Here is a 23,601-nt window from a genome sequence, read left to right on the forward strand (position 1 = left end):
TAGTTAGGTTTAAGTAGTTCTAAGTTCTAGGGGACTGACGACCTCAGATATTAAGTCACATAGTGCTCAGAACCATTTGAATAAGGAGAGGAAGTACAAGAACAGTTGGACGTATGGAATCGAACAGTACAAAAATATGGAATGAAATTAGTAAGAATGAGATGATTATCACAACAAGAAAGAAGGAGAGAGGAACAGCTGGAGGAACAATTGGTGGGGAACGATGAAGGAGAGTGGAGAGTTTCAAGTGCCTAGGAAGCCTGAAAGGTCTACGGCGCTGCAGTCATGGACTGCGCGGCTGGTCCCGGCGGAGGTTCGAGTCCTCCCTCGGGCATGGGTATGTGTGTTTGTCCTTAGGATAAGTTAGGTTAAGTAGTGTGTAAGCTTAGGGACTGATGACCTTAGCAGTTAAGTCCCATAAGATTTCATACACATTTGAACTTTTTTTTTAAGCCTGATATGGGGAGATGGAAACAACGACAGTGAAATAAACGAGCGTGGGAGAAAAGCAGAAGCATTTCGGAAGAGTGCCAGAAGCCTGATATGGAGCAAAGATATACCCCAAATCAGTAAAAAGTTTATATACCGGTCATACTATGTCCCGATCCTGACATATGCCTCAGAAATCTTGGTTATAAAAGGAAGAGAGAAAAGCAAAGTAAAAACTGGTGAGACAAAATTCTTAACAGTATTGGAATGACAGGTTAGGAAATGGGAGGATCAGAGGCTTAACGAAGGTGGAACCATTACAGGAGGAGATAGAGAAATCAAGGCTGAGATGGTATGGACACGTTAAGAGAATGGAGGAGAATAGGATAACCAGGAGGATATACGAGGTGAAACTGGAAGGAAGGAGACCAAGAGGAAGACCGAGAGACAGATGGCTGAATGGAGTAGAGGAATGCGTCCAGAAGAAAGGAGAAGACTGGACCAAGGCGAAGACGGAGAGATGGTGGCAAGACAGAAGGCGATGGAGAGGCCTATGTTCCATACAGACCCGGCCAGAGGCTGGAAACTGCTCAACATGACGATGACGGCTCTTCAAGCCTACTTATTTATGAAAAATTTAGTCCAACTTTTGTCCAAGGTTAAAGGCAAACGCTTAAAAACAGTTTTTTTTTTGTTGTAAAAACAGTGGTCGTACCGGACATACGTTGCCGAGTACGTTCAACTTACCAGCTTACCGTATTCGCCATCGCAGCGACCACGGAATATTAATTAAAAATGTAGGCTCAGTTACAGTGAATAATAGCAACAGTGTAATACATAATTTCATTTCCTACTGAAATCCTTGAGAGCTTTGTAAATTCATGCTCTACTGAAATTTATTGCTTTGATGTATGCAGAAGTGATTTACGCAAACCTTTTGCGCTTTTGCTCACAGACAGTTAAAAATATTGACAACGCATCAGAGTGTTGTTGCCGTCATAATTGTGTTTGGGTATCGATGTTGTTTTCTGGAAACAATGTCAGTTTTTAATGCAAGGATTAACGATGACAACTTTAACTTAACTATGCATTTGAAGCATATTTAAAGATAACGGAAACCACGGCATAATACACTTCGCAAAAACGATACGAAACGTCGCAGTGGGAGGATGGCGCCAGTGTTCGTTGAACGTATACACAGTCCGGGTAAAGCTCAACTGTCAATAAGCATCTGTATTACAGTATGGCTCTTTTCCTCAAGATTATACAGGTATCCAGGCCATTGTGGTTATTTTATAGTCACGATAGGAAACCATACAATTAGTAGCTACGACGTGACCACTGATTATATGCGATTAATATTTTAGTTTCCCTACGAATCAACAAAGGTTAAAAATATTGCACAAGAAAGCAAAAAAACGAAATAATTTTGTGTCTAAAAATATTTCAGACTGTGATAAATCACTTATTTGCTCCTTATCACAGCCCTAAATTCGAAGTTTTTAGAGACACTGCACTTTGGTGCACAAGGAAGCCGTTTCACAATGCCGCCTCAGCGAACTTTATTATGAAAGACTCGGCTAGACGATAAAGAGTAGTACAAAATCTAAAAAACGGCGGAGGGCGTTCCTTGCTTTCATACTCGAACAATTAGCGACGTCTGAGGTATGATAGATCCCACTTGTCGCAAACGAAATGCCCTCGCGTTTCTCTCTTCAAGGCTTTAAGCCAAGTTCATCGCTGATATTGAAAGGAAATTTTTAAGACCACTATGAATCGCCTGTACATAATCCATAGGAACCTATCTGCATTAGCGACGTAATGACATTCAAAATCTAGAGAGCGTTGATAGGCGAAGCGCAGGGCGTACTATAGTCAATGAAGTTTGCAGTCAGTGTATCGCTGTGTTTACATGGGGCTCCCAAAACCGGAATTCATAAAACGATTTCCCAATACCGCTTCTGACTGGACATGTAAACCGCTTCTGCAGAACAGGTTTCAGCCGCCGGCTTTCCGCTTTTACAGTCGATTTTCGCTCACATATAGACTCACAACCGCTATAGAAATGTGCTTAGATTGTGAGATTATGTCTTGTTTTTAGAAATTTTCGGCAAGTGGAAGGAGTGACTTTTTTGCATAGAAGGAGAAATAGAAATATTAGTGGACATGAAGTTGTCTACTTTTGATATTTAGTTGAGAGAAATAGCGATTGTGTTGACTAAATCAGAAGTTGGAACAGCTGTTTTCAAAACGCCTTATTTGACTGATCAAGCAAACGTGCTTCCGGTCTTAACATCTTATCACAACACTGAGAAACAGTTACCGAAATTTGGTTTCCATCTTCCGCAAGATATGTCACATGTAAATGTGGCGTATGTTGGCGACATTTGTATACGAGTACTCCATAGATATTTCTGTCCTATGGAAGTAATCGGTGGGCAAGTTGGCTTGCCATCCCATTAAAAAATTTGTTGATGCGCCACTGCTAGCCATTCCTGAGCCGTTTTATTACAGCCGCCTCGCTTCGGCGCAATGCGATGACAGCGCTGTCTGTAGGAGAAGCTAAGAAACACGACTGTCCACGTACAGATGGCGCAGCAGTGCATAGCGTAGCGCTCTCCTGTCATACGTTTTGAAAACGTCGCTGCATGCGTTTCCACTATCCACAGTTTTCATTCCTACAGTACCGAGAAATACAGCATCATTCTACTGCGACATAGAGGAAATTTTTAATAAACGATTTTATTTTATTTTCTCTTCAACCACAGATCTTTCAAGATAATCAGCGAAAAACTCCTCACGGACGTAAACTTTTAGGCAGAGTGATTTAGTGCGTTTTATCTTGATTCGGGAGTCTAAACTATTAGCCAGTAATCCGTTAGGATTCATTCTGAGATTTTCACAATGGACGTAATTGTATGTTAACAAGAAAAATCGATAGGAAATAAAAATAAGAATGTCCGAAATAGTGATTATATGAGATGTATTTTAATGTATGTTCATGAAATTAAACAGTATGAATGTCTAGACTGGAAACTATAAACTAGGAGAGAAAAATATGCCAATTCGCAATGCTTTCCAACTAATCTGTGCACTTACGCGATTTAATCTTTCATCATCTCTTCGATTACAGTTGATTACAATGTATCTAATTTCCGATTTAATTTCTGCTACGGTAACTGTTACTGCTTAAAACTTCAATGGCAACCATTGACAGATGAGTGACATATGGGTCCTACAACGCCTCATCAGTTACTTAACAAGCAGACGATTAAAAATGTGTTTGTACCGTATGCACTTTTATAAACTAATAGCATTGCGGAAACGTCTTTCGAAAACTTAAAATTTTCCTGAGATAGTACGCAATCAACCGAATAACCCTGTTAGAGATGGTTAAAAACAAGATGACTGAAATACTGTAAAGAGGAATGTGAATAATTTCGAACAGGCCGCAAAAGGAAGGACGGATGGCAGAAGCGAGATACTCGCTCTTGTTTTCAACAAATGACGTAATACAACAATGCAGAGAATACAGTAGGAAGTCAGCACATACATGGTGCGCCTCCTATGTGTCGTCATGCGCATTTTCTCTGGTGTTTCGACAGACGTTTGCGATTTCGTTTTTATAGTGTGTCACTGGAGTCAGCCCAAACAAATACTGCTCGTCGCGTTATAACAAATCAAGACTTACTGCAACCTCCTGGACCAACCGAAGCTTGCGATCTCATTTTATCTTCGGTAATGTTTATTCAGATTTTCGGCTATAAAGTCTGAGATTCATGTTTGCCAGCTGATTACAGAAGACAATGGTGCATTTACGAAATTTATACCTTTCCAAATTTGTCCATAACGTAATAACATTTTTGCATGTTTCTCAGTGATACACCTAAAGTGCTAAAAAGTTAATTACTTAGCAAGTTTCGCTTTACAGTAATCTAGATTCAAAATAGAGTATGCAGCTATGCAAAACATAATCTAGTTTTTATCTGTTTTTTTATATCAGTCATAACTAATGCTACGTCGGCAGCACTATTTTCCCGATTTAATTTGCATAATGATGAACTGAACTTCGTTGTTTATCAAGCTAAGAATCATCATTCTATATCGAAAACGCACTTCACTTCTTCAGAAATAAATTATCTTGGTGTAAAAACTCAATGCAAACAAACATTGTGATTTCACATGTCTTGAAATTATACATGTTTATTTTACTTCTATATCGAAGATTTTTATTATTTCTGTTGTTCTCAGATATTTGTAATTGTAAAATGATATATTTCTTAGTTGGGTGTTTACTGTTTGTAAATTACGATGTTATGTCAAGTCTGTAATTTGAAAAAAAGCTAGAACATTGTGAAAGCAATACCGTTTGATACATATATCGAAATGTAGCTAGTGCATATACTCCTTGTGAGCTCTCGGTGTGGGTCAGCCAGGCTGCTATCTATAGGAACTTGTATTGAGCATATAGAACGTCTTTTTTTTATTTTTTTTTAAGTGTTACGCAAATGTCTCTACTATGAATAAAAGCTATACGTTGTGCTTTTTTGAACAAATTTTCTTGTAATCAAAGCTTGTGATGAGAAATCGTGAAAATAAAAAGTCAAAGCTCGACTAATTGCTACATTCCTTTTTTAACAAAAGCCTAGATAAATCCTATTATAATGAACACTGTTATTGGAAATAATCCCCTAGACCAGTGGTCGTCAAACTATTTTTGCTTAAGATCCAATAGTGACATTGGAGAACAACACCTCGGGCCACAACGAAATGTGTGTGTGTGTGTGTGTGTGTGTGTGTGTGTGTGTGTGTGTGTGTGTGTGTGGAGGGGGGTGGGTGGGTGGGAGGGAGTGGTTACCACTCCATGAGAAACTCAGTTTTCACCAAACCATAGTTATTGACTCAAGCTTACCACTTAAATACTTTGAATCTACATATTTCAAGGTACCACGTCAAATATTTGAAGTGAAAAAGTAAATACAATTGGAACTACACGCATTTTTCTGAAGTTTCCGTACATAAGCAGGTATTGTGGCTAGTGCCATCGCAACAGATCCCATGTCTGTTGTTCTGATTTGTGAGCACGTATTCTAGGCATCTTCACGCCCAACTACCTGAAAAAAATACCAAGCGACTGCAGCACACATTTTGAAAATTTGGAAATTTGCGGTGAGATCTTATGGGACCAAAATACTGAAGTCATCGGTCCCTAAGCCTACACACAACTTGAAACGTCCCCTTTGAACAATTATACAAGACTATGTTTAAACTGACACACAATATTTTTAGCGCATCGCAATCTGACTTTCAAAAATTCCTACAAAAGAATGGCCCTGACTAACATTAACCTATTCCTTTCACAAATCACTTACCTCACCAAAAATCTCCGTTACTCGAACTACTGCAATACAGCGAGCGCCACTACTGCCAGCTAAATAAAAGATTCAAACTACGGAAGGCACTAACTACTGATAGGCATAGTTAGCAAATGAAAGATTTTGATAGAGAACAAACAATGTATTTACCTCAATAGTGTTCAAAAGTTATAATGTATATACCAGTTCATGACATCCAGTCTAACAAATTTCCAAACTCCGCCATTTCTCTCCCCACATCCACCACTGCTGGTGGCTCACCTCCAACTGCGCAACGCTACGCGCTGTTCACATCCAGCTGCCGCTGCCCAACACTACAATGGCAGACAACAATGCAAACTAGCCACAGACTGCACACAGCACAGCCAGTGATTTTCATACAGAGCGCTACTTAACGTTGCCAATAAGAAAACATAAACAGCCTACTTACATAGCCCTCATGCTCCCTACAAAAAATTTTACAAATTGTTTTGGGCAGTGGCCAATAATGATTTGATAAAATTTTTCATAATTACAATAACAAAGAAATCAAAGACACACACTTATTGATACAATGTTGGTCAAAAGCTAAAATTTTCTCACAGTCCATAAAGACAGTCCTGATCGTTCTTCACAGTAAAATAGCAGTGTTTTTCTCAAAGTCTGAGCAGTAGAGGAAAATGCACACGGAAGTAGTGGATTTCCATGCAGTCTTGAAGAAGTAGTGTTGCCTTTCCAACGAAAAGACAGTGCTGACTCTTGACATGCAGACAGGTAATGGGCCACAACAGAGCAAACCCACAGCAGAGTCAGTCGAAATTTTGAAGAGTATTGGTAGGTAGGTCATCACAGAGCAGACCCACTGTAGTCCTGGTAGAGATTACGGTATTGGTGGGCCACCAGAGGTGCAGACCCACTGCAGTCCTTGTAGAAATAATGGTACTGGTGAGTCAGCAAAGGTGTAGACCCACTGTAGTCCTTGTAGTCCTTGGTGGGTCATCAAAGATGCAGACCCAGTGTAGTCCTTGTAGAGATGGCCAGCAGCCATCTGTTGTGACTGTGCAGGTGCACAATCACCATTGAAGAGTCTTGCAGATAATATAGCAAGTCCATAACCATCACTTGTGCAGTCACAAAGTTTTTGGAATTGTCCTTAGAACCAGCAATGCTGTTATCCAGTCCCTTGCTGAATTATTAACACACGTGCAAACACTAACAGTCCCTACTTCTCACATATTGTCCATATACTATGACCAACAGAAACGCGTGCAGAGAAATGTAACTTACAAGTTAATAATATGATGAACTGGTATCAATTACAATTTTATAACATAAGAATACAATAACAACGGTACAAAATACATCATTAAAACATAATAATACAGATAACATTTGTAGTAATAGGGGCTTTACAAAAGAATAGAAATAAACATATACATCAGTGTTACAGGAATTATGACATAAGTACATACATAAAAGATCAGAATAATTATTGAAACATCAACTTCACACATGAGCATTAAAACAGAACAGAATTAATAATGTCTAACATCTTTACAAAGTAAATAACATATTATTAATGCAAATTATATTTGAGGATAACAGTATTCCTCATCATAGTTCATGTAGCTGAGTATTAGAAAAATTCTACAACATAAGTCTTATCAGATAAACATATAAAGACAGGAAGAACACAAATATACAAGAGTACACAAACACATAGCAGAATAACACAAGAGGAAAGGGCAGGGTTTGTTTTCAGTGTAACATTTGGTACTGCAGTCCAACCCAAAACTTCATTCCATAGATCTTTCGTCTTATTTCAACATTTGTTTCCACCAAAAAAATCCTCTCCAAGCATGGTTTCTGTATTTATATGGTCACATATTTCTTACCTCATTATTTATTTTCCATGATCTTACCCATCATTTATTTCCAAGAAAATCATACCTGAACCTGTTGCCCCTAAACCCTACTTTTTTTATTCATATCTTCTTTCAAAATACTTTTTTTTTGGCCAAAGCATTGTCTTATAGTTTCTCAATGCATTTCTTCCAATTCATCGCAACTCGTTCTCTTATAGACTACCCCCTCTTAAGCTAACTTAAATCTACTGAGCTCAGATGCTAAACTAAGGGACGAGGCGATGCAGCAGCACAAAACAATTAACATAAACAGCAATGACAAACAAATTCAAATTGGCAAAGCAAGCAGCAATATTACAACTAATATAAGGCAATGAGCAGCAAACAAGAAAATAAATCAGTAGTAAAACTGGCTTAACAGAGTAATGCAAAGTGAAATTTAGTAGCACTATGCCTGGCAAACAGCAGCAGCAAATGCAATAACTTACGTCTAAACATGACATAGCCCAAGCAGAAAAATATTACACTAAAGATAACAATGCAGATAAGGGAAATGTATAATCACATCTTAATGTCTATGTAATTAAAGTGGTGCACCACAACAACTTATTCTACCATAAAAATTACCAAGTACTTGAGAAGAAAATTATGTATGCAGTTACTGTCATTAGTCCCTTCTTATTGTTCTTTCCTTTCCAAGTGCTCCTTTTTCGAAGAGCGTGGCTCATAAAATTATAATTTAATAGATCTGTTGACAGAAAGTGTTCACATTAGCAAATGCATTTAATTTTATTTTATAAAACCAATGCTGCAACACACCTGGAAAACAGATATCAAATAAAATAAGCAACTATGTACAAAGTAAAGCATAAAAATATCATTCAGTAGTCATGAGGCATTTCATAAGTTAGTAGAAATTCTCTCAACTCTCATAGAAAGACGCTTGTCATAATCAGGTGTGGAGATGTAAGTATCTTTCCAAGTAATGAGCGTGTCGTATTTGCGATGCTTTCTACAAAGGAATGTCAATAGCGAGGATAACAGCCTCTTTTTTTTTTCTCCACCTGTGCCTCTTAAAGGCACACACTAATGGCTTTTTTTTCAGGCAGCTGTTGCGCAGCTGGGTGCCCAAGGCGCATTACGTGAAGGTGGTCACTTAACTTTCTTACCAAAATATTTACGACACCAGTTTGCACTACAGTGACAGTCTCATATAAAAATTTCACAGGTCGCGAGTTTGCGTTGCAAATCTGTAGAAACAAAATCCTATAAATATAACAGTGTCCAAAAAATTTTCGCCGGCATTGTGATACATTCACGCATTTACACACATTTCATAACTCTTAAAGTACGATTCTTGGTTTCCAACATCCTTTTTCACAAGTCAGAGTCCCTAACCACTACTCATTATTCCTTACCTTATTACACATATACATATTCATCAACACATCTTCAATATTTCATCATAATAAATACATAGCATAATCAGATTACTCATATAGCATCATCTCATTGATAATAAACATACCTCAACAACATAATACACATTGTCATCGTAATAATATCATAAAACCTCAGTCAAATCTCAAAAACGTCGTAGCGTTCTGCAATAATGTCAAAACCTAAAAAAAATTCTCTGCTCATTTCAATAGTGTCATCTACCTCAAACATACTTTAAAAATCATGATCTCATACCAAATACATCATTCAAAGCTCTCATAGTATCACAATGGTTCTGAAAAAATATGAAGAGCTCACAAAGTACATACAAAATACCATTTCATAAGTGTGAAGTTATCCAACTGTGTAATTATTTAAACGTATGTCACTGATGTAGTAAAATAAATATTTGTCTCTCTCAGTTAAATGATCAGATAGCTATGTAATTTATGTGTTAGAGAAATATGGTACCGAAGTGTAAAGTTGTATAAGCAAATACCATATTAGTTAGGGCTCCTTGTGCTAGCCAAACACGTGGTACACAAAGTAAGCGTGTACCCCCCTGAGGATTAATGTAATTATACCCTCAGGTGTTACAGATTACAGCAATGGAATGAAATGTATCACGGAAAACCCTTGTATCATTGTCTTCAAATATCTTAAAAAAATAAATGTTTTAAGTGCGAAATTAATCACTCAAATACGTTTACTGTAGCGCTAAACTGTGCGTCATGTTGTAAGATAATCTCTGTGGAAGTCTCATTGTTATCGTCCTCCGAAAGCTAAGTTCTGCAGAAGTCAATGTACTTACCTCATGATAAACAAAAGTGAAATGCTTTGTGTATAGATATCGTAGTTATTACGCTTATTGCCGTGATGAAGAAAGTACTATAATGTAACGTATTGTTGTGCTACGAAAAAGGCTGTCTCATTGTAGCTATACCACAAAAGTTACTACTAAAACATGTTTTACATTCCAGAAGAATTCAGAAAACCTGTGCAGATATAAAACAGATACACCGCAAAAACAACATTGTAAATTGTCACTCATTAGTAGCGTCGTGATAAAATCGTGTAGCTGTCACATAAACTAACCACTGTGTCATCTGGTATCTCACAGAAAGTACTTTAAATCCAGAATGTATTTTCAAGTAAACCAAAATGTTGCATTAAAATCTCATTAGCAGTACTGGTAAATGTTCTAAGTATGTGAGCCTTATAGTCGTTACATAATAGTGCAACTAACAAGCAAGAATGTACACACACAATAACACTGTGTCGTCTGTTCACAATAACAATGCATTCATAATTTCTGTTTAAATAAGTTCTATTGGTTCTTGACTGGATATTTAACTTCAAACATTGTTGCATATTAACAGATTCTAAGTCTGACAAAGCATACTAGTAATGTAAAGTGAAAAGTTACATGGCAAAGACAAAGTTAAAAAGCAGATTATCTTTCAATAAACGGTTTTACATGTGAAATGTGGTGTAACCCTTTACTCTTTCTAGTACTCAGAGTTTCAACATCAACGCAAATATCATGTGGTATACGTCGGTATCTGTAAGGTCCATTGTAAACTAGAAAGAATTTGTGACTGAAGTGTTTCTTCTTATGTGACAATGAATGAGCTTTAATGAGAACTTTCTGATCAATATATAATTTCTTTGCATTTGCTTTACCGTATAGTTTTCTCCTTTTGTCAGCTGCAGATTTTATATTTATAATAGCCAAATCAATTATGTCTTTGTGTCGAAGTTTACGTGTATTCGGGAAAGGTACAAGCTCTCTGATTCTGTTCGGTGGTTCTTCATTCTTTAGTACAAGAGTAGGTGGTAAAGCAGTGGAGTTGTGAGGCATTTCATTCAGCACGTTTTGAAATAAGTGTAAATATCTGTCCCAATGCTGATGCTTTCTGTGACAATAAAGTCTGCAGAGCTTATTGATTTCTTTCATAATCCGTTCAGACGGGTTACAATGTGGTGAGTACAATGAAATAAAAACAGGTTTAATTTTATGATTCCAAAGCATGCGTGACCAAACAGCAGATCTGAATTGCGGTCCGTTATCCGAAATGACTTTATTAACGTGTCCAACTTCACGTAAGAAATTTTTAACAAAGGCGTTGGATACAGACCGTCCAGTGGCTTTATGTAACGGAGTGAAAGAAACAAATTTTGAAGTAAGTTCAACAGCGACTAGAACGTGCGAAAATCCATTAGATGTTCTGACAAGCGGTCCCAAGAGATCAACAGCAGCAAATTCTTTTAATTTAGAAGGAATAATGGGAAACAACGGAGCACGATGTGAGACAGTAGATGGTTTCGCCTTTTGACAAAGTTTACAAATAGACAAGACTCTTCGAATTCTCTTTTCCATATTGTTAAAATAACAAGTCGTTCGAAGAATATGATAACATTTTCGTGGACCAAAATGTGCGTAGCTGAAATGAATGTACCAAATGAGCTTATTAACAAAATCGTCTGGAATGCAAAGTACCCATAGCTTGTCATCAACAGTGCAGCGTTTGAAGAGTATGTTGTTTCTAACCAGGTAATAATGCCGAATCTGTGTGTGTGTATTTTCATGCCATTTGCTCTTGATGTCTTTCCAAATCGGATCTTTATCTTGTTCATGAGCAATGTCCTTTAAAGATGTGGTAATGAAGTTTTCAAAGGCGACTTTCTGAATGTAAAGAATACTGAAATTTTTCTTGAGGTTGCCTTCTGTGTTATTTTTCTCAAGCCCAGCCGGTGCGCATGACAGTGCGTCTGCAACAATGTTCTCCTTGCTGGGAACATAGACTATTGTGAAGCGGAATTCTTGCAGAAACAATGGCCAACGTTTTAACCTGTCATGATTTAATTTTGAAGACATAAGAAATTGTAATGCACGATGATCACTGTATACTTTTACGTGCTTACCAGAAAGAAAGAAACGGAATTTGTTAAATGCCCAAACGATAGCTAAAGCTTCTAATTCAGTAACGGAATAATTTTTTTCAGATTTTGTTAGCACTTGGCTAGCTAGAGAGAACAAAGTTTTGGTGTAACTAGAATTTGCATATTCAGAAAACGACGGTAAAAATTTACAAGACCTAGAAAACTGCGGACTTGTTTTTTTGTGGATGGAACTGGAATGGCTCTTACCGCTTCTAACTTTTCAGGATCCGGCTGAATACCTTCAGAAGAAATAATATGTCGCAAAAACTTCACCTTTGTCCTACCAAATTCAGACCTTTCCAAGTTAACTGTAATTCCAGATTCTGCAAAAATATGTAACACGCTGTTGAGGATGCGATTGTGTTGTTCCCATGAGGCTTCTGCTATCAGAATATCGTCCACATATAAGGTGATGTGACGTTTTAAGAACTCAGGTAATATGGAATTTAGCCCGCGAATGAATGCTGCCGAAGAAATGTTCAAACCAAAAGGAAGTTTCCGAAACTGATAACAAACGCCGAAACAAAGGAAAGCTGTGTATTTTCTACATTCTGGATGAAGTTCGATCTGATAAAAGCTGGATCTGAGATCAATAGAAGACAACACTTTTACGCCATTAAAATTTTGAAGAAGTTCTTCCATCGTTTGCGGCCTGTCTGTTTCAGGAATGATGATAGTATTGATTTGTCTCGAATCTAAGACAAGTCTGATCGATCCATTTTTCTTCTCAACAACATGTAATGGATTGTTGTATGAGCTTACTGCAGGCTCAATAATGCCCTCATTAAGCATAGATTGTATTTCTGTTCTTACACGGTCCCTATAATGTGCTGGAATTACGTATGGTCTAACACAAAATTTAGTATGCTCACGAACACGAAACTGGTATTGAAATCCCTTGATTGTTCCTGTTTTGTGAGTAAAAACTGTGAAATGTGCTTGTAAAATCTCAAAAACGTCTTGCCTATCAGTGTCATTACAATTCTCAATTGTTCGAATTTTATTCTGAATTAACTCATTAGTTTCAAATATGTCGTCGACATCATCCCTGTCAGTACTTGCAGAGTGATTGTTAGTGTCTAGTTCCGTAGAAAATTCCGAACTGTTGTCTAACAGAAGGTAAAGCCGATTAATTTCCTCGTCATGGTTTGAGAGCCAATCTTCAAATTTCAAAGCTATTGACTTACCTTCTTTCTCTAAACTTATTTCAGCATCGTGAAAGTTTAAGATTGCTTTGTATTCATTCAAAAAGTCTACTCCCAATATAATTTCCGTCGACAATAATGGAACAATGAGAAAGTTCATAGAGAAGCTGTGGCTTTGACAAAAGAATTCTAAGTTTGTTTGTTGGCGTACATCTACACTTTTCCAACGATTGCACCTTGTAATTTAATCTTACGTAACGGAAGTGTGGGGCAATCGTTCGATTTGTTGCATTTACTGAAATGGGACTGCCAGAGTCAAGTAGTGCAGTAAATTTTATGTCACTTACTGTAATGTGAATCACAGGATATGCAATGTTGTTATGTTTTATGTCGTGTTCCTGGAGTAAGATATCCCTAATGTCTTCCATTTTTACGTAATTACTAGCTACGGCAGCTGCATCGCCAGTTTCATACGTACGTTTTGTGGCTGCCAGCGGTATGAGTCATTGCCAATTGTCTCTTTGTTGGCGCCCGTCGTTATTGGGATTTGGAGACCTAACTTCTACAAATTCACCTTGTCGAGAGCGCCCTGCTCTGTTTGAATCCCGCCAGTTCTGATGGAATTCAGGTCTGTCGTTTTGTCGGTAGTTTACATAGTTTCTTGTTTGTCGGTCATGTGGTGGAGAATTTCTTCCGGAATCGTAACTGCGCGCTGAACTGTTGCGTCTTAAGTTATTCTGTCTCCCTTGATAATAATTGTTTTTGTTCCCATATTGTCTGTTTCTATGGTAATCTCTGTCATATTCATTATTACGGAAATGCGATCTTTCTCTGTAACTATTATTACTCTGCCAGTGGTTGTCATATGGGTGGTGTCTGTTTTGGTCACGATTTGCGTTGTAAGAATAGACTTGTCGTGTCCAGTTATTGTTTCTGTCATCACGGAATTGTGACGGATGTGACCTGTAGTGATTGTTTTCCTGTTTTCACAACCCGCGACTGTCTGAGTCAATTTATAATTCTTGTAAGAGTCCCTGAAAAGCTTCAATGTCGTCTTTGCAACGTCCTGCCAAAATAATATTTCTTAAATGTTCAGGCAATTTCATTAAGCAAATGCGGATGAGTTCTGAAGGGCTGTATGGGTTTGAAAGATATTGATTCTTATGCAACATGTCTTCAAAATATTTGACAAGACTGGAAAATTCTGATTGTTCAAAGTGTTTCATCATCATGATGCTATGTTTTACTCGGTCTTGTGTAGCTTGAGACCAATATGCTGAGAGGAAGGCATGGTAAAATTCTCCTTCACTGTGACAATCGTGAATGACCGATCGCATTCTTACAGCTGGTTCATTCTCTAAGTAGCCACACACAAATTCTAATCTGTGCTCTAATGACCAGTTGCGAGGAAAACAATGAGAGAATTGATGGAACCATGCTTGTGGATGAATGTCGTTGCCAGAATTCTTAAATGTTTTGAATTTACGTGTAGTAATGAACAGCTTATAGTCAAAATCATCATGTCGGCGAGTCGCATGTCGGTCATTATTACGTCGTTTCGGCGGTTCCATCTCAAAATTCGGTGAGCCTTGCCAATTTCTTTCATAATTTCCGAAGTGTCCTGTGTTATTATTTTGTGGTTGTTCCGTATTTCTAAGTCTCTCTTCCCGTATTGGAGTGCGAGTGGCCTCTGAAATACGTAATTCTTGTATTACCTGAGTCAGCTGATCTTGTACTTCCCGGATTTCTCTCTGGTGTTGCGTATTAATTTGATTCTGATTTTGTTTGAATTTCCTAATTTGTTCGCACTCTTCTGTGTCATTGAAGGCTACCGGTTTTGTGTCATTCAGATTATCTTCTACCTTCGTAGGTAAGTTGGTGAACTGATCCGAAAGTTCGGCTACTTTCTCCGATAGTGAACACATTTCCTCAGTGTGTTTTTCTGAACCAAGTTTCAGAGTGTCCATTTGTGTTGAAATCGAATCTACTGTGTCCTTTAAGTTTTCTTGAGTTTTTGCAAGTTGCGTAACCGAATCGGTAGATGCATCTGAGTCAATTTTAGCCCACAAGGTCTCATGATTTTCATGAACAATGGTTTGCAGTTCTTTTATGGCTGCTTCGTGATTCAGTAATTCATTTTCATGCCGCGAAAAAATAGGCTGAAAATGCTCACAAATTTGTGTTTTTACGTCGTTACAGACTTTTTGACATTTCGATTCGATTTTATGTAACTCAGTAGTTAAATCTTCACGTGTTTGTTCAAGCTTGGTGTGAAGATTTTGTTCCATTGCGTCTAACTGTTGCTGTGTTTGTCTCTGGTGTTGTTCCATTGTGTCTAACTTTTGAAGCTTTTGCTGTGTTTGTCTCTGGTGTTGTTCCATTGTCTCTAACTTTTGAAGATTTTGCTGTGTTTGTCTCTGATTTTGTTCCATTTGTTGCATTAGCTGTAATAACAACGCATTAGTGTCTGGAATCTGTTCCTCTACGCTTTTCGGCAGTGCATTTGCACCGGCAACATTCACATTTGACAAGCAGAAAATGTGTCTTCACTTATTTGAGAAAACGGATAGGACGCAAAACCTGAATCTACAGTATTTGCAAAATTGTGTCCTGTCATTTCGGATTCCTGAGGCGAGCTCTTGCCGACCGATCGATCGATAATGCTTCCCTGTTCACTAATTGTTTCACTGCCTACGCCATTGTTTGCCGCCCGCTCCATTTCCCTATGCACAATTACCAAATTACTATGTTGAACATTAGTTAATTCATTACACGGTGGCGCTAACACACTGCTTTCGTCTTCACTGTCATTTCTCAGTTTACTTTGGAGCCTAGTATTACGTTTTTCACACGCCATTATTGTCACAATATTTCACACGACAACACAGTAAAACACAATTTGAAGAGCAAAAATAAGAGAACACATTAACATAGCACTGAAAATGATATCTAGTTAATTGCAAGCGCAGCTGCAAAATACTTGCTGCAAAGATACATGCATGCCACACCTGTTTTACTGTACAACAATGAAAGACTGCAACTACAAAGGAGATTCTCTCTACAATTACGCGCTAGCAATAAACAAAATCTATACTAATTACACAAACTACAAGAAAAAATCAGAAGATTCCAGTGAGGTATCCTCGGCTACAGGTCGACATATGAAACGTCCCCTTTGAACAATTATACAAAACTATGTTTAAACTGACACACAATATTTTTAGCGCAACGCAATCTGACTTTCAAAAATTCCTACAAAAGAATGGCCCTGACTAACATTAACCTATACCTTTCACAAATCACTTACCTCACCAAAAATCTTCCTTACTCGAACTGCTGCAATACAGCGAGCGCCACTACTGCCAGCTAAATAAAAGATTCAAACTACGGAAGGCACTAACTACTGATAGGCATAGTTAGCAAATGAAAGATTTTGATAGAGAACAAACAATGTATTTACCTCAATAGTGTTCAAAAGTCATAATGTACATACCAGTTCATGACATCCAGTCTAACAAATTTCCAAACTCCGCCATTTCTCTCCCCACATCCACCACTGCTGGCGGCTCACCTCCAACTGCGCAACGCTACGCGCTAGACTTGGCCACTGTTTCTATGTTTCGATACAGTTATCGATACGTGGTACTGTTTCAGTGTTTCGGAACGGCTACGGTTCACTGTTTCGAAACAGTGTTGTTTCATTCCACCCCTGTCTCGGATAACTGGACCAGATTCGGTCTCGAGCCAGACGCAGAAACTGTATCATTGTTTCAGAATAAGGCTGTTTCAGTCCACCAGTGCTTGGAACGGATTAATTGTATCGAAACAGTGATGTTTCATTCCCCTCTGTGTCGGACGAGATTCGAGCTCGGCACAGGTACTGAAACACATTTAACATACCACTTCATGAAACACTTTCAAGAGTGTCAAAATCTTTTTGACAAGCAATAGCATGAAGCTTAAGATATCCGAAAATAAAGCTTCGTTTCTAGCTGACCGTCATATTCCGAAATGGCGTAACATCTGCTTTATAAACACTAACCAAGCAATAAAACAACGCATACTATTCACATTCAAAATAATAAATATGTGAAAATCATTCAGTTAAATTACACTTTTTGATAACACACGCTTCTCTGTTCATGTACAGCAATCATATTAAAAAACGTAAGTAAGCCTACAACATTTCGAATAAAAAAAGGCGTAGAGTGACAGTTATTAGACATATACATAAATTTGATGTAGGTATAATTGCAAGCAATCTGTTTCACATCACTGATAGTGTAATGGTGAACGGGAAGGACTAGGAAGCATGGTGAATTTATAGTAACGGTTCGAAACACCTTGAAAGACAAAATTTTTCCTGTTATATTTTGTTATTTATTCGAATTATTTGGCGTTATTTGTGAGTCTATAGTCACTGTGCCTATTAATCTCAATGATTCCCTTTGTGTGCATGGAAATTAGCAGGATGGGTATATTACCCATACTAACGGAATGTGGGAATCCCAGTAGCATATCCGTTGTTTCTGCAGTTTGCTCCCACCTCCAGTTCCGTTCGTGGTGGCTCTTCTGTCTTCAGCTATGGCTGTCCTCAGCCAATTGAAAAATATGAAAGTCACACGACACGAAAGCAGCGCATTTGCTGCAGAAATACGAAACTGCCAAGACGCCTAAGTGATAATTTCATACTTTCTGCGATATGATTAGCGCTCTCGCACCTCATTGGTGTTTATGTGGACATACTTATACAGTAGACAGTCAAGATGATAAAATGTGTAGGTTTATTAGATTACAAAACACAAACTGTTTCACTGTTTCGAAACAGCGTATCGAAACATTACATTGTACTGTTTCATTTGTTTCGAAACAGTTACGTGTTTCAGTTTGCCCATCTCTACTACGCGCTGTTCACATCCAGCTGCCGCTGCCCAACACTACAATGGCAGACAACAATGCAAACTAGCCACAGACTGCACACAGCACAGCCAGTGATTTTCATACAGAGCGCTACGTAACGTTGCCAATAAGAAAACATAAACAGCCTACTTACAAACTTTATCTAACTTACGCTATGGACAACACACACACACCAATGCCCGAGGGAGGACTCGAACCTCCGACGGGGGTAGGAGCCCGAGCCTCCGGCGGGGGAAGCCGCACTGACCTTGACAAGACACCTTAGGCCGCGCGGCCACACATTTTGAATCGAACTTTTATATTAGGCCAAGGATAACAGAACAGAGACAGTATTAAATACAATACAAAGTGGCGCAGATGAAAGTACAGGGTGATTCAAAAAGAATACCACAACTTTAGGAATTTAAAACTCTGCAACGACAAAAGGCAGAGCTAAGCATTATCTGCCGGCGAATTAAGGGAGCTATAAAGTTGCATTTAGTTGTACATTTGTTCGCTTGAGGCGCTGTTGACTAGGCGTCAGCGTCAGTTGATGCTAAGATGGCGACCGCTCAACAGAAAGCTTTTTGTGTTATTACGGCAGAAGTGAATCGACGACAGTTGTTCAGCGTGCATTTCGAACGAAGTATGGTGTTAAACCTCCTGATAGGTGGTGTATTAAACGTTGGTACAAACAGTTTACGTCAACTACCCGAGGCGATGGATCGGCCGCCAGGCAGCCCGTGACAGAGCACTTCATCACTGGCCTCCAAGAAGCCCTGATCTTACCCCCTGCGATTTTTTCTTATGGGGGTATGTTAAGGATATGGTGTTTCGGCCACCTCTCCCAGCCACCATTGATGATTTGAAACGGGAAATAACAGCAGCTATCCAAACTGTTACGCCTGATATGCTACAGAGAGTGTGGAACGAGTTGGAGTATCGGGTTGATATTGCTCGAGTGTCTGGAGGGGGCCATATTGAACATCTCTGAACTTGTTTTTGAGTGAAAAAAAACCTTTTTAAATACTCTTTGTAATGATGTATAACAGAAGGATATAATATGTTTCTTTCATTAAATACACATTTTTAAAGTTGTGATATTCTTTTTGAATCACCCTGTAGTATACGTAAAAAGGAAATGCAGTGAAATTACATAAACGAAGAGCTGAAATGGACTTAGCATTTATTTACAATGAAAAATCCAGCGAAAATACACTTATAGAAGCTGCAGAAAGTGTACCTCGCAATATCAATACACAGCTGTGCACGTCGAAGCATATTCAGATACGCCCTCCGTAAAGTTCGGATATGGATGACGACAGCTTCACGGCTGATGTCTTTCGGTTTCTATACTGTGTGTGGATTTCTTTCATAGACCTTGCTCTTCAAGTGTGCCCAGAGGGAAAAACATTCACATGTTGTTAGATCTGGCGAACGTGGTTGCCAAAAATGCTAGCTGACAGTTCGTTCCTCAGTGAAGACATCATGGACCCGTTCCAGGGATACTTAGATGGGTGGCATGTTGCCCCATCTCGCTGGAAGAAGCACTATTGTCCTTCATATTCAGTGAGCTGAGCACTAAGTGTATGAAAAATTTCCATATATACAACTGTGTTGAGGGTAGTGTCAAAAAAATATCAGTCCAATGACGCGCGTTCCTGTTATACCGCACCAGATGCCAATTTTTTCACGATGTAAGGTTCTCCGTTGCCTAGTACCTCGTGTTCTGTGAATTCATATGACCGGTAAGATGGAACCATGCTTCATCACACATGATGTAGTGGAAAGGGTCTAACAAACCATCGTTGATGTTGACATAAAAGTTTTCTGGGTATGGTACCGCGTCATAATGTGAAAAACTACTGCTGCTGGAGAAAAACCAACGTTTCGGCCACTGTTGCAGCGGCCTTCTTCTGGGTCTTATTTACATTATGACGCGGTACCATACCCAGAAAACTTTTATGTCCATTGTTGATGTTATTCAAAAGCCATGTGCAGTAATCTACACGCCTCTCACTGTCATCCTCCCATGATTGCTGCGCAACTGTCACACGATATGGTTTCAACTGAAGACTTTTCAATATCCGCTGGCAACTCCTACTTAAATGCGCCTGTTGGGTCAGTTTGCGTGCAGACTTCTATAGGCTCTGAATAATTCTTCGGCGAAAGTCTGCAATGACTTGGGGTCTGCGAACTGGAGGAATTCTTTGTTGCTCTACATTTTGCAAAGACCCGTAGGTGTGCCAGTTTTTATATACAGTCTGTATTGCTCTCTTTGCTGATAGTCCTCTATCCGAATACTTGACCCCGAAAACTTCACGAGTTCCCTTAATTGAACCTGTTTTGACAAAATGCTTCTACAGTTTCAGTTCTTTCTTCTACCGAGAAAATCATTCTGCAGACCGCGGAGAGAAAGTCTAAATTCACTGATGAAATAAACTGAAATTCTGACAGAAGAATGCTAACAGTCGGTTATTGCATAAAACTGTCCGTTGTTGTAGCTGTTGATTTCAGAAGTCGAAATATTGCATTCGCATTCGAAGGGGGGCGCGCTACTTTTAACAGTGCCGCCTTGTATAACTTTATTAATTCGAGAAGGCGGATGATAGCATTGCATATATAAAAGGGTGTAAGATTCAGCCTAATCTGTAATATTTTGGGTGAAATGTGAAATGTGAAATGTGAAAGTGAGTGACTCTTATTGGGGTGCACACTTGGCCACTTTTCCTCACGAGTAGTGTGGCCACTTTTCCAAATCGGACGACATGTCGGCATAAGCTATCCACAGAAGAAACTATCAAACTGAAATTACTAACATGGAACTACATTTGTAGGCCAAAAGGCGTTGTTAAGCCGTTGGTTCTGTATAAATTATTACTCTTCGTACAAGTGAGGAACAAGAAAAATATAAATGACGTATCTTACGTCAACGTTTGAAAAACAAAAATATTTTTACTAAAAAATAACGGAAGAAGCTTACTCTGTCAAAACCACTGACGACAATGGCAATGTACATTAGAACTCGTCTGATCACTTCTCGGCTAGCAGCAGCGCTGTTGAGACCAAAATATTTATTAATTAAAAACAGTAATAGCAATATGAGACACGATCACAAATGTTTACTAAATGTTTTGAATGTCATTTTTCTTTTACTCATTACACAGTGTTAGAACAGCCTTAAATTTATTTCATAGTACTCGCTTCAAACGTGTACCACATTTGAAGATGACCGTCTGACCCACTTCACGAATCTATGAAATTTCCGTTTGGCATTTATACCACAGCAGCTGATGCATGCTACACTCCTGGAAATGGAAAAAAGAACACATTGACACCGGTGTGTCAGACCCACCATACTTGCTCCGGACACTGCGAGAGGGCTGTACAAGCAATGATCACACGCACGGCACAGCGGACACACCAGGAACCGCGGTGTTGGCCGTCGAATGGCGCTAGCTGCGCAGCATTTGTGCACCGCCGCCGTCAGTGTCAGCCAGTTTGCCGTGGCATACGGAGCTCCATCGCAGTCTTTAACACTGGTAGCATGCCGCGACAGCGTGGACGTGAACCGTATGTGCAGTTGACGGACTTTGAGCGAGGGCGTATAGTGGGCATGCGGGAGGCCGGGTGGACGTACCGCCGAATTGCTCAACACGTGGGGCGTAAGGTCTCCACAGTACATCGATGTTGTCGCCAGTGGTCGGCGGAAGGTGCACGTGCCCGTCGACCTGGGACCGGACCGCAGCGACGCACGGATGCACGCCAAGACCGTAGGATCCTACGCAGTGCCGTAGGGGACCGCACCGCCACTTCCCAGCAAATTAGGGACACTGTTGCTCCTGGGGTATCGGCGAGGACCATTCGCAACCGTCTCCATGAAGCTGGGCTATGGTCCCGCACACCGTTAGGCCGTCTTCCGCTCACGCCCCAACATCGTGCAGCCCTCCTCCAGTGGTGTCGCGACAGGCGTGAATGGAGGGACGAATGGAGACGTGTCGTCTTCAGCGATGAGAGTCGCTTCTGCCTTGGTGCCAATGATGGTCGTATGCGTGTTTGGCGCCGTGCGGGTGAGCGCCACAATCAGGACTGCATACGACCGAGGCACACAGGGCCAACACCCGGCATCATGGTGTGGGGAGCGATCTCCTACACTGGCCGTACACCACTGGTGATCGTCGAGGGGACACTGAATAGTGCACGGTACATCCAAACCGTCATCGAACCCATCGTTCTACCATTCCTAGACCGGCAAGGGAACTTGCTGTTCCAACAGGACAATGCACGTCCGCATGTATCCCGTGCCACCCAACGTGCTCTACAAGGTGTAAGTCAACTACCCTGGCCAGCAAGATCTCCGGATCTGTCCCCCATTGAGCATGTTTGGGACTGGATGAAGCGTCGTCTCACGTGGTCTGCACGTCCAGCACGAACGCTGGTCCAACTGAGGCGCCAGGTGGAAATGGCATGGCAAGCCGTTCCACAGGACTACATCCAGCATCTCTACGATCGTCTCCATGGGAGAATAGCAGCCTGCATTGCTGCGAAAGGTGGATATACACTGTACTAGTGCCGACATTGTGCATGCTCTGTTGCCTGTGTCTATGTGCCTGTGGTTCTGTCAGTGTGATCATGTGATGTATCTGACCCCAGGAATGTGTCAATAAAGTTTCCCCTTCCTGGGACAATGAATTCACGGTGTTCTTATTTCAATTTCCAGGAGTGTATTTGCGCACGCTCGTGAGGTGTCAGCGTTGGAGGACAAACTATTAAAATATTCCCCTTCTCTTTCCTATTAACCATGCAGCGACCTCGCTACATAACATTCTGCCACCGGCTTAGCTCACGGCCGAATTCACCAACGTTTGTTAGAATTACGCACCTCTTAAAATATTGTAGTCTGAAGAAGCTCTTAACATTAGTTGACGGTTTTGGATTATTCTGTCATTTGCTGGAACACTGGTTCCCAACCTTTCTTAGAGTCCCATCAGAGATTATCACGTGTAGAAGTATGAAATCGGAATTTCCCTAAAGATGGTCTAGCCATCAATGTAGCACCAGTAGGGCCATCTGCTTCCTGTAACGCCTGACAACGAATGTCAACACACAATAAGTAACCCAAGTTCCATACATCGTTATTTGTTGGAAACCCGTTAACATGTCGACTTTTGTGCCTACGAACTACGATTCGCGAACAGCGTTGGTTCTCTGTTATCATTTGAAGAAAATGCTGCAGAATCGCATAGAATGCTTGTCAAAGCTTTCGGCGAACATGCTCTTGGGAAAACACAGTGTTTCGTGAGAAACGACGAGCGCGGGATACCACCGAAAAAGTTCGAAGACAACGAATTACAGGCCTTATTTGATGAAGATGATACTCAAACTCATCAGGAACTCGGCGGAACAATTGAATGTGACGCAGAAAGCCGTGTCTCTTCGGTTGAAAGGGAATGGTGCAGAAGTAGGAAAATGGAATACGCATGAACTGAATAAAAGACAGAACGCAAATCGAAAGACCACTTATGA

This window comes from Schistocerca piceifrons, chromosome 6, assembly GCF_021461385.2.
Source record: "Schistocerca piceifrons isolate TAMUIC-IGC-003096 chromosome 6, iqSchPice1.1, whole genome shotgun sequence".
NCBI classification, from domain to species: Eukaryota; Metazoa; Arthropoda; class Insecta; order Orthoptera; family Acrididae; genus Schistocerca; species Schistocerca piceifrons.